Source organism: Hippocampus bargibanti, linkage group LG02, assembly GCF_051943395.1.
Source record: "Hippocampus bargibanti isolate YZ-2025 linkage group LG02, ASM5194339v1, whole genome shotgun sequence".
NCBI lineage: Eukaryota > Metazoa > Chordata > Actinopteri > Syngnathiformes > Syngnathidae > Hippocampus > Hippocampus bargibanti.
In genome coordinates this window covers 35,417,764-35,429,115 of record NC_142735.1, presented here as the reverse complement: position 1 = coordinate 35,429,115, position 11,352 = coordinate 35,417,764, and the positions used below count along the sequence as shown (strand labels likewise).

At 38.7% G+C, this 11,352-nt stretch overlaps 1 long non-coding RNA gene across 1 annotated transcript in view; it reads left to right on the top strand.

Moving 5' to 3' along the window:
- Positions 1-1,188, top strand: part of LOC148902539 (uncharacterized) — a 9,755-nt gene extending 8,567 nt beyond the window's left edge. Inside the window, exon 3 of the long non-coding RNA XR_016118050.1 lies at positions 149-1,188. This is a non-coding gene — a long non-coding RNA (uncharacterized LOC148902539). The remainder of the gene's footprint in view (positions 1-148) is intronic.
- The last annotated feature ends 10,164 nt before the right edge of the window (positions 1,189-11,352 follow it).

Sequence of the window (11,352 nt, the reverse complement as noted above, 5' to 3'; positions counted from 1 at the left end):
TTTGTGGTATAGCTATCATGCTAGCTCTCTAGCTATCGATTGGCTATCTATTGGCTAGCTATTAGCTAGAGAGCTAGCTTTATTATTATTATTAAGATTGAATGACTGTGTGTTATATTTTATTTTATTTTTTTTTTTTTTTTTCAAGATGGCGCCGCGACAGTGTCTACCTTCACAGCAGCTCCTGTATTTTGTTTTTCTACTTCTTCCTTTCCTTTCTTCTCCCTTTCATCACTTTGCTGCTGTGAAATGTCATTTTCTCCAGTGCGAGACTAATAAAGGCTAAATCTAATCTAAAAGTTGTGCACGTAATGTGAAAGGGAAGAGCACAGGAAGTTGGAATTGCGCAAGTCCATTGAGGATTGGAGTCATTTCCTGTTTACCCTTTTGATGTTATTTTATTTTCCGTGTAGTTTTTTTTTTCTTCGTTTGAGTCTTCCCTGCGGCCCCTGGTGCAGTGCTGCATCTCTGGTCAGTCGCTAGTCTGAGATGAAGCACTGTAGCTCGGGACGCAGGAACGCGTCAGCGTCCGTCTACAGACGAGTACAGGTTGTCCTTCGCCGACTTCCCCAAGACAGTTGTCATGTGATTGTTTTCAATTTAAAAAGTGGCCCCAAAAAAAAAATGCGACGGTTCACTTTTCAGAATTGAGAATCATGATATTCATATTAATGGAGACATACAGGATGTGTATAGTGATACCTCGGCTAACGAATGTTTTAGCTAACGAACTTTTCGCCGTACGAATATTAAATGATATAATCTTGGCATACGAACTAGTTTTCGGGAAACACACGGAGCGCCACAATGGCTGGCCGACTAGTTTTCCTCACCCCCTTTCTTTGAGTGCGGAAGTGGTTTGTTATCAAGTAGAGTACTTTTGCTTTTTTTGGGACCGAAAAAAGAGGCGAAGAGGACACAAAACAAAATGATGCTCGAGCAGAAGAAGGAGATCATCGAAGAATACGAACGAGGTGTGCGTTTGTGTGACTTAGCGTCCCCCTACCAGTATGCTAAGTCGACCATTGCTACGTGCGGCTAAGGGTGTTCCTGTGTTGTCTAAGCAACAGTCTCAGGCAATAGAAGAGGATGAAAAATGTCTGTTGATTTGGATTAACAAAAAGCAGCTAGCAGGGGACAGTGTGAGTGAGGGTATTATCGCCGAGAAAGCACGCCAACTTCACTCGGATATCATTAAGAGGTATCAACGACATCGACCAATACAAAGGTCAATAAAACGACTTTATAATATAGTACAATTTATTTCTTTAATGACAATACAATATCACATTTATTATATATAAAATAAGGTATATTTTGTGTAGTTTTCAGGCTTAGAAAATTAGAAAAGTATGTTTTATGCGGACCTGGGAACGGATTATTCCAATTTTAATGGTTTCTTATGGGAAATTAAATTTTGTGATACACACTTTTTGCCTTAGACACTCTGTCTGGGAACCAATTAAGTTCGTAAACCAAGGTATAACTGTAGGTAGATGTAGATAGGTTGGAAGGTGGGTAGGTAGATAGATATGTAGATGTAGGTAGGGTTAGACAAGTTAGGTAAGTAGGTAGGTAGATATAGATAGATAGGTAGATATAGATGTAGGTAGGCTGGAAGGTGGGTTTAGGTAGTTGGGTAGGTAGATGTAGATGTATGTAGGGTTAGGTAGGTGGTTAGGTAGGTAGATATAGATCGATAGGTAGATGTAAGTAGGTTGCAAGGTGGAGTTAGGTAGGTGGGTAGGTGGGCAGAGATAGATAGATAGATAGATAGATAGATAGATAGATAGATAGATAGATAGATAGATAGATAGATAGATAGATAGATAGATAGATAGATAGATAGATAGAACGATGTAGATAGGTTGGAAGGTGGAGTTAGGTAGGTGGGTAGATCGTAGTTTTAAGGCTTATTTAGTAGAAAATTATGTTTTATGGGGACTTCGAAACGGATTATTCTCATTTTTAATGGTTTCCAATGGGAAATTACTGTTTGGAAGACACACTTTTTTGCCTTACACACACTTTCTGGGAAGCAATTAAGTTCGTAAGCTGAGGTATCACTGTAGTATATTGTTTCCTTGCTTTTATTTTATTTGAAAGGATCAAATGTCATCATTTGCCACTTCAATTCTTGAAACTTGATGCGAAGAAATCCATTTGGATTTGTATTTTTTTTTTGTTTTGTTTTGGCGGGTGGGGGGCTTTTCCCAATTCTCCTCTCTCCTGGGGTCCAGTTTTCCCAGGAATCCCTTGAGCCTTCTAAAAAGGGGGATTCCTGGAAATACTGTTCTTAGGGGCGAGGCACAACGACATGGTTGGAGGTTCCGAAAATATTAACGTGCATCATAACCAAATCAAGGTACATTTCTGTGTTGAGTGAACGGTTGCGCATATTTGTTACCATGAGTGTGTTAGAATACGCAATTTTTTGTGTGTTGTTGTGACAAATTGAATGTGTCCTTATAATGTTGATAAAAAAATATGAATGATATTACGGCGAGGAAAAAAAACACGGTAAACTGTTTAATGTAACTGATTTCAAAATAAAATTACACGTGACCGGAAATTGTCTTCTCGGAACTATTGTTTCTTGACGAGATGTTTCGCACGGATTTATATTTCATATTAAATGACGAAAACGGAATCAAAAATATCTCAACATTATATTGAACAATTTTTGCGTTTCCCGTACAAGCTTTCTTGTATGCCCTACACATCTAAAAATGTGCAAAAAAATCGTTCAAAATACGGCCCGATTGACAGGTATGTAAACTACATAAAACATTTCAAACAACAATCGAAATACTACAATATGTTCGTACAAGACATCCAGTAAGCAAATGAATAACGTACCTTGTGCACCTTGTAAACCCAAAGTAGACAAACTTTAATGACGTCGACTCAATCGTTCACTTTCTCGTAATTTCTTTCTCTCGCCCATAGGAACACGTGACGCGGAACCGGAAGTGATCGCGCAAAATAATAAAATACTGACGACGATTTTAAGAAAAAAAAAACACGAATATAAAGGTTAACATAGAAACACGAAACACATTTACAAAACAACAAGCCAAAATAAATTCTATTTTTGTTGTCATGGCACCAATGACACAATCGGCGCCAGTTACATCCGGGTTTTCAAGCCTCTCACTGCTCGTGATGGCGGAAGGCTTGAGGTCAAAAACAGCAGCAAAGTATTCACATGGCGAAGTATAAAAAAAATAATAATTAGTGAAAATGTTATTTTTGTGTGGTTTCGCTTTTAACTATATAGTAATATCTATTAGATTTAGTTAAATTGTTTAACCCTCTGACGCAAGAATGACGACTCACAAACGTCCACTTAATTTGACCACAAGGTGGCGCAGTTACATGTTAAAGCGGCGCAGTCACTTGCTGACTCAGCTTATTGTAACGCCACTCTTACTCACACTAAAAAATGTCTTCTCCGTCCTCCAGGTAGGTTAGAACATTGCCGCACGTCCTAATGGAAAGCTGGAAGAAGAACGATGTGACTCCTCATAGTCAGTTAAAGACAAAAAGACGGGAAAAATGAATATAAATGAGGGAAATTCTTAAGGAGTGGCAGGGGGAGTACAGTACAATGTGCGTGAAACGTAATACAGTGATCCCTCGCTACTTCGCGGTTCACTCCCCCCCGATTTCGGTACATCGCGGATTTTTTTTTTTCAGGAAAAAAAACGTATATAGTAAAAAAAAAATGCTGAAAGACTCAGAGGTTTTGTACATGGCTGTAACTTGATTGGTTCCCAGCGCTGATGTCATCCAATGACAGCACTTAGATTCAAATTTCCCCATTGTGGGATGAATAAAGGTTTTCTGATTTTGATTCTGATAATCAGCCACTGAAAACTGTGAATGTGAAAAATTGTGGGAAATATATATATATATATATATATATATATATATATATATATATATATATATATATATATATATATATATATATATATATATGGCCTAAACTACCAGTAAGACTTTAGTTTGCTGACGAAGTTTCTCGGATAAGAAGTGAAACATCCGACACCTTCAAAGAAGTACAGATGACGGCTGAAGAAACCTTTTCATCGATGGACTAATCCTGTACGACTGAGAGCTTACACAGACGACCATCACACATGTAAATAAAGTGACTTTATTATACAGTGCAGTGTATTTCTTTTATTACAATACAATAGTACATTTATTATACATAGAATAAGGTATGTTGTGTGTAGTTTTAAAGGACAACCGACGTCACTTTTTTGTTTCCCAACTGACATCAGAAAAACGTTTTATCGCATCTAAAATGCCCAAAACACGCAGTATGATATTTTTAGTCAAATGCAAAACACCAATAAAAATGACTTAGTGTCGAAAAAGTACTTCATTTTGAAACCGGAAGTGGCCAGTTTCAGAAGGTCCCGCCCCCTTGTTCGTGATGTCACGGCAAGACGTCTTGCCTTGCTCGAGAATCAAAACAAAGATGCTTTCTTGTTACTCATCCAGTTATGAATATGATTCAAATAGTTCTGAAGAAGAAAACATACATGTTTGAAATCGATTAAAAAATTTATTCCGTGCCATTTTGAGGCATCAGGGGTGGGAAATGGGCCTGTTTCCACAGGCTGATTAATTCCTTACATGGAGCTTTGTCGCCATTTTCTGCCTCTTTTAGGTGCTACACAAAGTTTTCAGACCAAAGTACAGCAACATACATTGACGTGATGGAAGGACTGCTACAATGTGTCTTTTTTTTTCGGTCAGGGGCGTTCCTTCAGTGACGTCACGTACGGACTCGTCACCAACTCAAAAACAAGACTTCCGGAATATTCATCATGAGTTTTAAAACGTAAAATACAGCTATATGCGGTGGAATCTTTGTAAAATACGCTCAGTAGAAGTCATTTGAAGCCATTTGACAAATTATGGACACAACTTGTCCAGAGACGTCGGTTGTTTAGGCTTATTTAGTTGAAAATTATATTTTATGGAGACCTGGGAACGGATTACTCTCATTTTAATGGTTTCCTATGGGAAATTAATTTTTGGGATACACACTTTTCACCTTACACACTGTCTGGGAAGCAATTAAGTTCGTAAGCCAAGGTATCACTGTATATACTGTATATAATGTACTGTATATAATGTACATACAGTATACACACGGTATGCGCGTGTCAATTAGGTTTATTAATCTGCTCCACTTGCAAAATAGCAATGCGGAAAAACCTCCGAAACCCGTTTGATGAGCGTAACATGGGTGTGTTTGTGACGCAGCCTAAACTGTACGCGTTGATGAAAATGCGTATGCACGCTGAGCCATATCTGCCAATCAAATCAAGAAGGAAATAGGTCAAAATGTGGCCAATGCACTCTCATCAAAGTGATTGTTTACCCTTAATGTACTTTATCACAATAAGTACACAGTAAAAACTTCATATCTAAGGTGTGAGTCAGTCTACTTCAAGTATGGACACACCCTTCAAAATGTCATTGTACTTGTTCAAGCACACATAAGACGGAAGCTGGATTGAATGCGACACTCCCTTCAAACGTGTACACGTGTTGCCGAAACAAGTTCGCAAACACGGACGCACGCCATAAACATTTTTTTTTTTTTGCATTTATGAGATACACACCTTCAAAGGACAACCGACACCACTTTTTTTGTTTCCTAACTGACATCAGAAAAACGTTTTATAGCATCTAAAATAGCCAAAACACGCAAGCTGATATTTTTAGTCAAATGCAAAAAAAAAAACAATAAATGCACGTAGGGAAAAGACTCAAACTCCACACAGGACATTTGTGCTATCTATTTGCTATCCATTTGCTATCTATTAGCTAGCTACCTAGCTGGCTATCCTTTTGCTATCTATTAGCTAGCTAGGTACCTTTGCTATTTGGCTATTTATGAGCTGTATGGCTATCTAGCTAGTTAGCTAAATGTCTAGCTGGCTATCTATTAGCTATCTGGCTAGCTTTCTATCTATTTGAGTTACTTCCGGGTTGAGTGAACGCTGGCGCATGTGGCTGTCGCTTCTCACCCGCAGAAAAACCGATCCTGTGACTGTAAAGTGACCTTGAGCGTTTTGAAAGGCGCTTAGAAATGAAATGGATTATTACTATGTACTTAAAAGATCTGGCTCTTTCGGCTCCCAAAACGCTCCTCGATTTTCCTTTTTTTTCGTTGTTGTTGCTGCTCAAATTAATTTACCACCAAAAAATATACAATACAATATATACCTTTTAACATTTATGTGATTTTATTTATTTACATGTGTGCTTTCCGCGATATGTGTGTCTTCTACCACGGATTTTGACCAATCACGCGCGACTTTAACCGAAGCGGTTGCGGAATCGGCTCCTATAAGGGCTCCCCAGTCGTTTACTTCAAATAGACGGCTCTATGAGCCGGTTCGTTCGCGAAAGACATATAACTAACGCGTCGTCCTGGGCAAGAAAATCGGCAAAGATTCTGTCTTTACAAATATTTTATGAGTTGTATTCGTCTCGAAAAACTTTCTGAGTCTGTTCAGTCCTCTAGCGTCGCACTGCTGCGTCATACTGTTTGTTTCTTTTACCTGTAAAAGCATATTGATTTCGCTTCTTGAACATCCGCCATCTTGAACGCATCGGGTACTTGACACTAGTGATGTGTCGTTCGCGAACGAGCCGAATCTGAGAATCGGATCTCTGAAGTGAACGAAGAGAGCCGGTTCCTAACAATGAGCCGGAAATAGCCGATTTTTTTGTCCCCCTCCCTCTCAGTCTTCGGTTAAAGCCGCACGTGATTGGTCGATATCCGTGGTAGAGGAAGGGGGAGAATTACAGACACACGCAGCAGTGAGGAGAAGGGGGGTGGGTGACGGTTAGGGTGGACAGATGGACAAATGTCATCACATAATGCTGTTATTATTATTACATTATATTTTTTACTAGTTCTTATGATAGCATTATTAATATGAAAAGCAAATTAGTGTCAGCTGATCATCAGACCAGAGTCAAGTTAGTGGATGCTCTCTGTGCACATATAAATCAATCAATCAAAAAAATCAATCAAAAATATTTGATATAGTGTATTTTTTACATGAGTAATTCGTTGTACACATAATTTTTGGTTGTAAATTAATTTAATAAAAAACATGAGGAGCGATTTGGGTGCCGAAAAAAACGGATCTTTTTTAGTGAGCCAAACCAAAAGAACCGGCTCTCTGAAAAGAGCCGGAATTCTCATCACTCACTACTTGACACCGATTGTCTCCACAACTGTCGAAACCAGATGAACAAGCGTAGCCTGTTGTTCCACTTCAAGAAAATCAAACGTGCGCTCCGGAGAGGAGAGATAGACGATAAGAAGGCACGTCAATCGAGTTAGTTTGTGGAGGAGACGAGGGGGAGGGGGTAATGCGTGCACGTTTTCCCCTGCCTCCAAATGCAACGTGATGTTTACAGCGAGAAGCCTTCAAATGGCTTCCGATGATTGATGACTCAATACTGCGTCAATGAATTGAGCTCATGAACAGAAATGGAAAAGGAAAGTCGTTGCTGGGCATCCCTTTTTTTGTTTTGTTTACGACTCAACTGCTGAGGGAACCAGAATCACAAAACCTTTATTCGTCCCACAATGAGGACATTTACAGGCGTTTTGAGATCTTTATAAATAGGGATGTGACACAAATTTTCTAAAAGCATATTAAAGTGCATTTAAATAGCCTTCAAATCATGTATAGATTATTGTTGTATGACAAATAATAAGGAAATAATGGAATGTTTAATTTTCGAAATATGAGGTGATTTTCTGCCTGTAATGACAGTTAAAACAATGAAAATCGGTCAACGAGTTCTTTATTACAGTTTAAACGATCATAACGTTCTTAAATGTTGGCAGATCTTAACGAGTAAGGTACCATTGGAAAGCTTTTGAAATTCTGAACAAAAACACAAGAAGATTCAAAATATAAATTCGCAAATATCAACAATCGAATGCAGGCAGATTTTCGTCAGAAATCCAAAATGGCTGTCACTGAATACTAGGAAAGAAAATGGCGAGCTCTAGAAATGTAGATGCTAATGCTTCTTTTTGCTTGAAACTTGGCAGTTATGGAGAAAAATATATATTCAACCACTTCTATGAGTTATAAAAATACAACTTACTCACCTTCATAAACTGTAGTGTTAGCAAAAAAAGAGCAGAAACTTCAATCCATTTTTTCGTGTGTAATACGTCATCATAAGCTGCTTATCTTGAAAAATCCCACAAAAAAAACGATTATGTACTTCACAAAAATACAATGATATACGACTGCGAGTACAGGGTGTGCTCGCTTCACTGGACAGAAACAATCGCGGTGGAATATAGCTCACTGGAGCGTACCTATATATAGTCATTCCAGTGGCGCGTTGTGGATTTCATCGCTAGGCCTTCAGTAGTGCTATGTTTGAATCTATCCAGACTGAAAAAAAGGGTGGTGATTTACTACAAGTTAGCCAGGAAATACTTATTTTCTTATAGATGTCCATTTTTTTCGTGAAAAGTACGTCTTGAAAATGACTTCAACAGTAAATCTACAATCAAATCCATTTCTTCTCCTTTCAGCCATTGTGGGTTGACAAAACCACTATTAAATCAACGCAAAGTGGCTGCCTTTTCTTGTATTTTCTTTTATTAGTTATCTGGTTAGCTATTTGCTATCTAGCGTTCTTTTCACTGTCTGACTATGTATTATTATTATTACAAAGTAATTACAAAATATTTGCTCATGCATGCACGCTGTCGATACTGTGCTAGCTCTAGCCAGTATGTGCTGATCAGCGGCTAGTAATACTATGATTGGATTGGCTAAAGCAACAGTTTCATTGACACTTATTTTTATGCTCCAGGGCCTGCAAAACAGACTGTGAAGGCATCCTGGTCGATTTCTTACCCTGGTAACAAATGTCTGAAATATGATTGGCTAAATGATTCAATGCAAAAACACACATCTGGAAGAAACGTCATGAAAGGAAGTTGAAAGACAATTTGAAATTATTTCATTAGAATTCATGGACAAAAGATAATTCACATCAGTACGTGATTCAAATATTTTTAGGGTAGCAGAGAAGGCTTTGCAGGCCTTGACGGTCCTCCACTGTTCGTTCCCAATCTCAAGTTCAGCTTGTTTCTAGACCACGTTCCCTTGTTCCCGTCACAACCTGTTCACCTGCATGTTTGTGGTGTGTCAGCGCTGCTCCTCACTCATTACCCGTACATCGAGCTTGATGTGTGGGTAATGTTGGGGTGAGGTCTTTTCTCCATTGTTGTCTTAAGTAAGCTTTTTATACTGCGCGAACTCTGCAGCAGGTTCTTCTTCATTCATTTTGGTTTCCAGTCGTTCATTTTGAATGGGATTTGACTTTTGTCGTGAAATTTAAAGGACAACCGACACCGTTTTTCGTTTCCTAACTGACATCAGAAAAACGTTCTATATCAACTAAAATACCCAAAACGCGCAAGCTGATATTTTTAGTCAAATGCAAAACACCAATAAAAATGAGTTAAAGTGTCCCAAAACTACTTCAAAATGACTTCGGAGAAGTTTCAGAAGGTCCCGCCCCCTTGTTCGTGATGTCACACCAGGATACTCCTTCACAAACTGCCTTGCTCCAGAATCAAAACAATGGCTTCAGATTGGGAGAAGATGCTTTCTTGTTACTCATCCAGTTATGAATATGATTCAAATAGGTCTGAAGAGGAAAGCATACATGTTTGCAATCCATTAAAGAAGTCCTTCCGATAGAGCAATTAGCAAAATTAGCATCTAAGATTGCAAAAAAAAAAAAAAAAAAAAACGGAATTTTCTGGCGATTCTTTGATGGGTCAGGTCTAGCAAAGGTGTCAAAGTCATTTTTTTGCCGCGGGCCACATTTCAGTTACGATCTTTCCTCTCGAGGGCTGTTAGGAATTTTGGCGAAACCATAAAGAATGTTTCGTCTGCACTTATTACATTTAGAAAACAGGAAAAAAATGAATGAATAACTAGTTTCCAAATTTGAAGTCAAGAATAATGCGTTATTGTGATTTACATGGGACAGTTTTGGTTGGGACTTTCGTGGAAATCGACATGCTAGATTTGCTTTCGCGGACCGAATAATATGATGTGGCGGGCCAGATTTGGCCCGCGGGTCTTGACTTTGACACCAGTATCTTCCAGGATTAAAATTGTTTTTTTAAATTGTAAATTTCTTTACTGCGAGACTAATGAAGGCAAATCCAATCAAATCCAAAAAGCTTGTGTCTGTTCAAAAGAATGCAAAAATATTCTCAGTCATGAAAGAACACGCCAAGGAACGCTGAAAGACGTACGGCCACACCCTCTCCTCCAAAAACAACAACGACGACGGCTTACCATACTTTGTTCGAAACCAACTAAACCATTTTAACAGCCAAGGTTTATGGCCACTATCAGCGTTTTCAGAATCAGAAAGCCTTTAAATAGTCCTACAATGGACCTAGCCAACTGTCTATTTGATCTCTGTTAGCTGTCTATTAGCTATCTGGCTGGCTATCTAGCTGGCTATCTAGCTTGCTTTCTATTTGCTCTCTATTTAGTGTCTATTAGCTAACTAGCTGGCTACCTAGCTAGCTATCTATTTGCTGCCTATAATAATAATAATAATACATTTCATTTCTAAGCGCCTTTCAAAACTCTCAAGGTCACTTTACAGTCACAGTATACGTTTTTCTGTGGGTAAGAAGTGGAAGTCACACGCGCCAAACGTTCACTCAACCCGGAAGTAACTCCAATAGACAGAAAGCTAGCCAGCTAGCTCATAGATAGCTCGCCAGATAGCTATATAGCTAATTGATAGCTATAGTTAGCTAGATAGGTAGCTCGTCAGCTAGATAGCTAATAGATAGATAGCTACAGAGCTAGCTAGATAATAAAAGTGTTGAGGTTTGCGTCTGCAGCATTCTGGTATTAATTTGTGGTATCGATTAGCTATATGGCTGGCTAGCTATTAGCTGGCTAGTTAGCTTTCTATCAGTGGGTTGAATGAATGCTGGCGCGTGTGGCTGCCGCTGCTCACCTACAGAAAACCTAATCCTGTGACTGTAAAGTGACCTTGAGAGCTTTACAGGGCGCTGATAAATGGCATGTATTATTATTATTATTATTATTAGCTATATAGCTGTCCACCTAGCTATTTGAGTCAGGAAACATTAGCTAGCTATCTACTAGCTAGCTTTCTATCTTTTTGTGTTATTTCGGTTTCAGTGAACGCTAGCGCTTATGGCTTCCGCTGCTCACCCACAGAACTGATCCTGTGACTGTAAAGTGACCTTGAGAGTTTTGAAAGGTG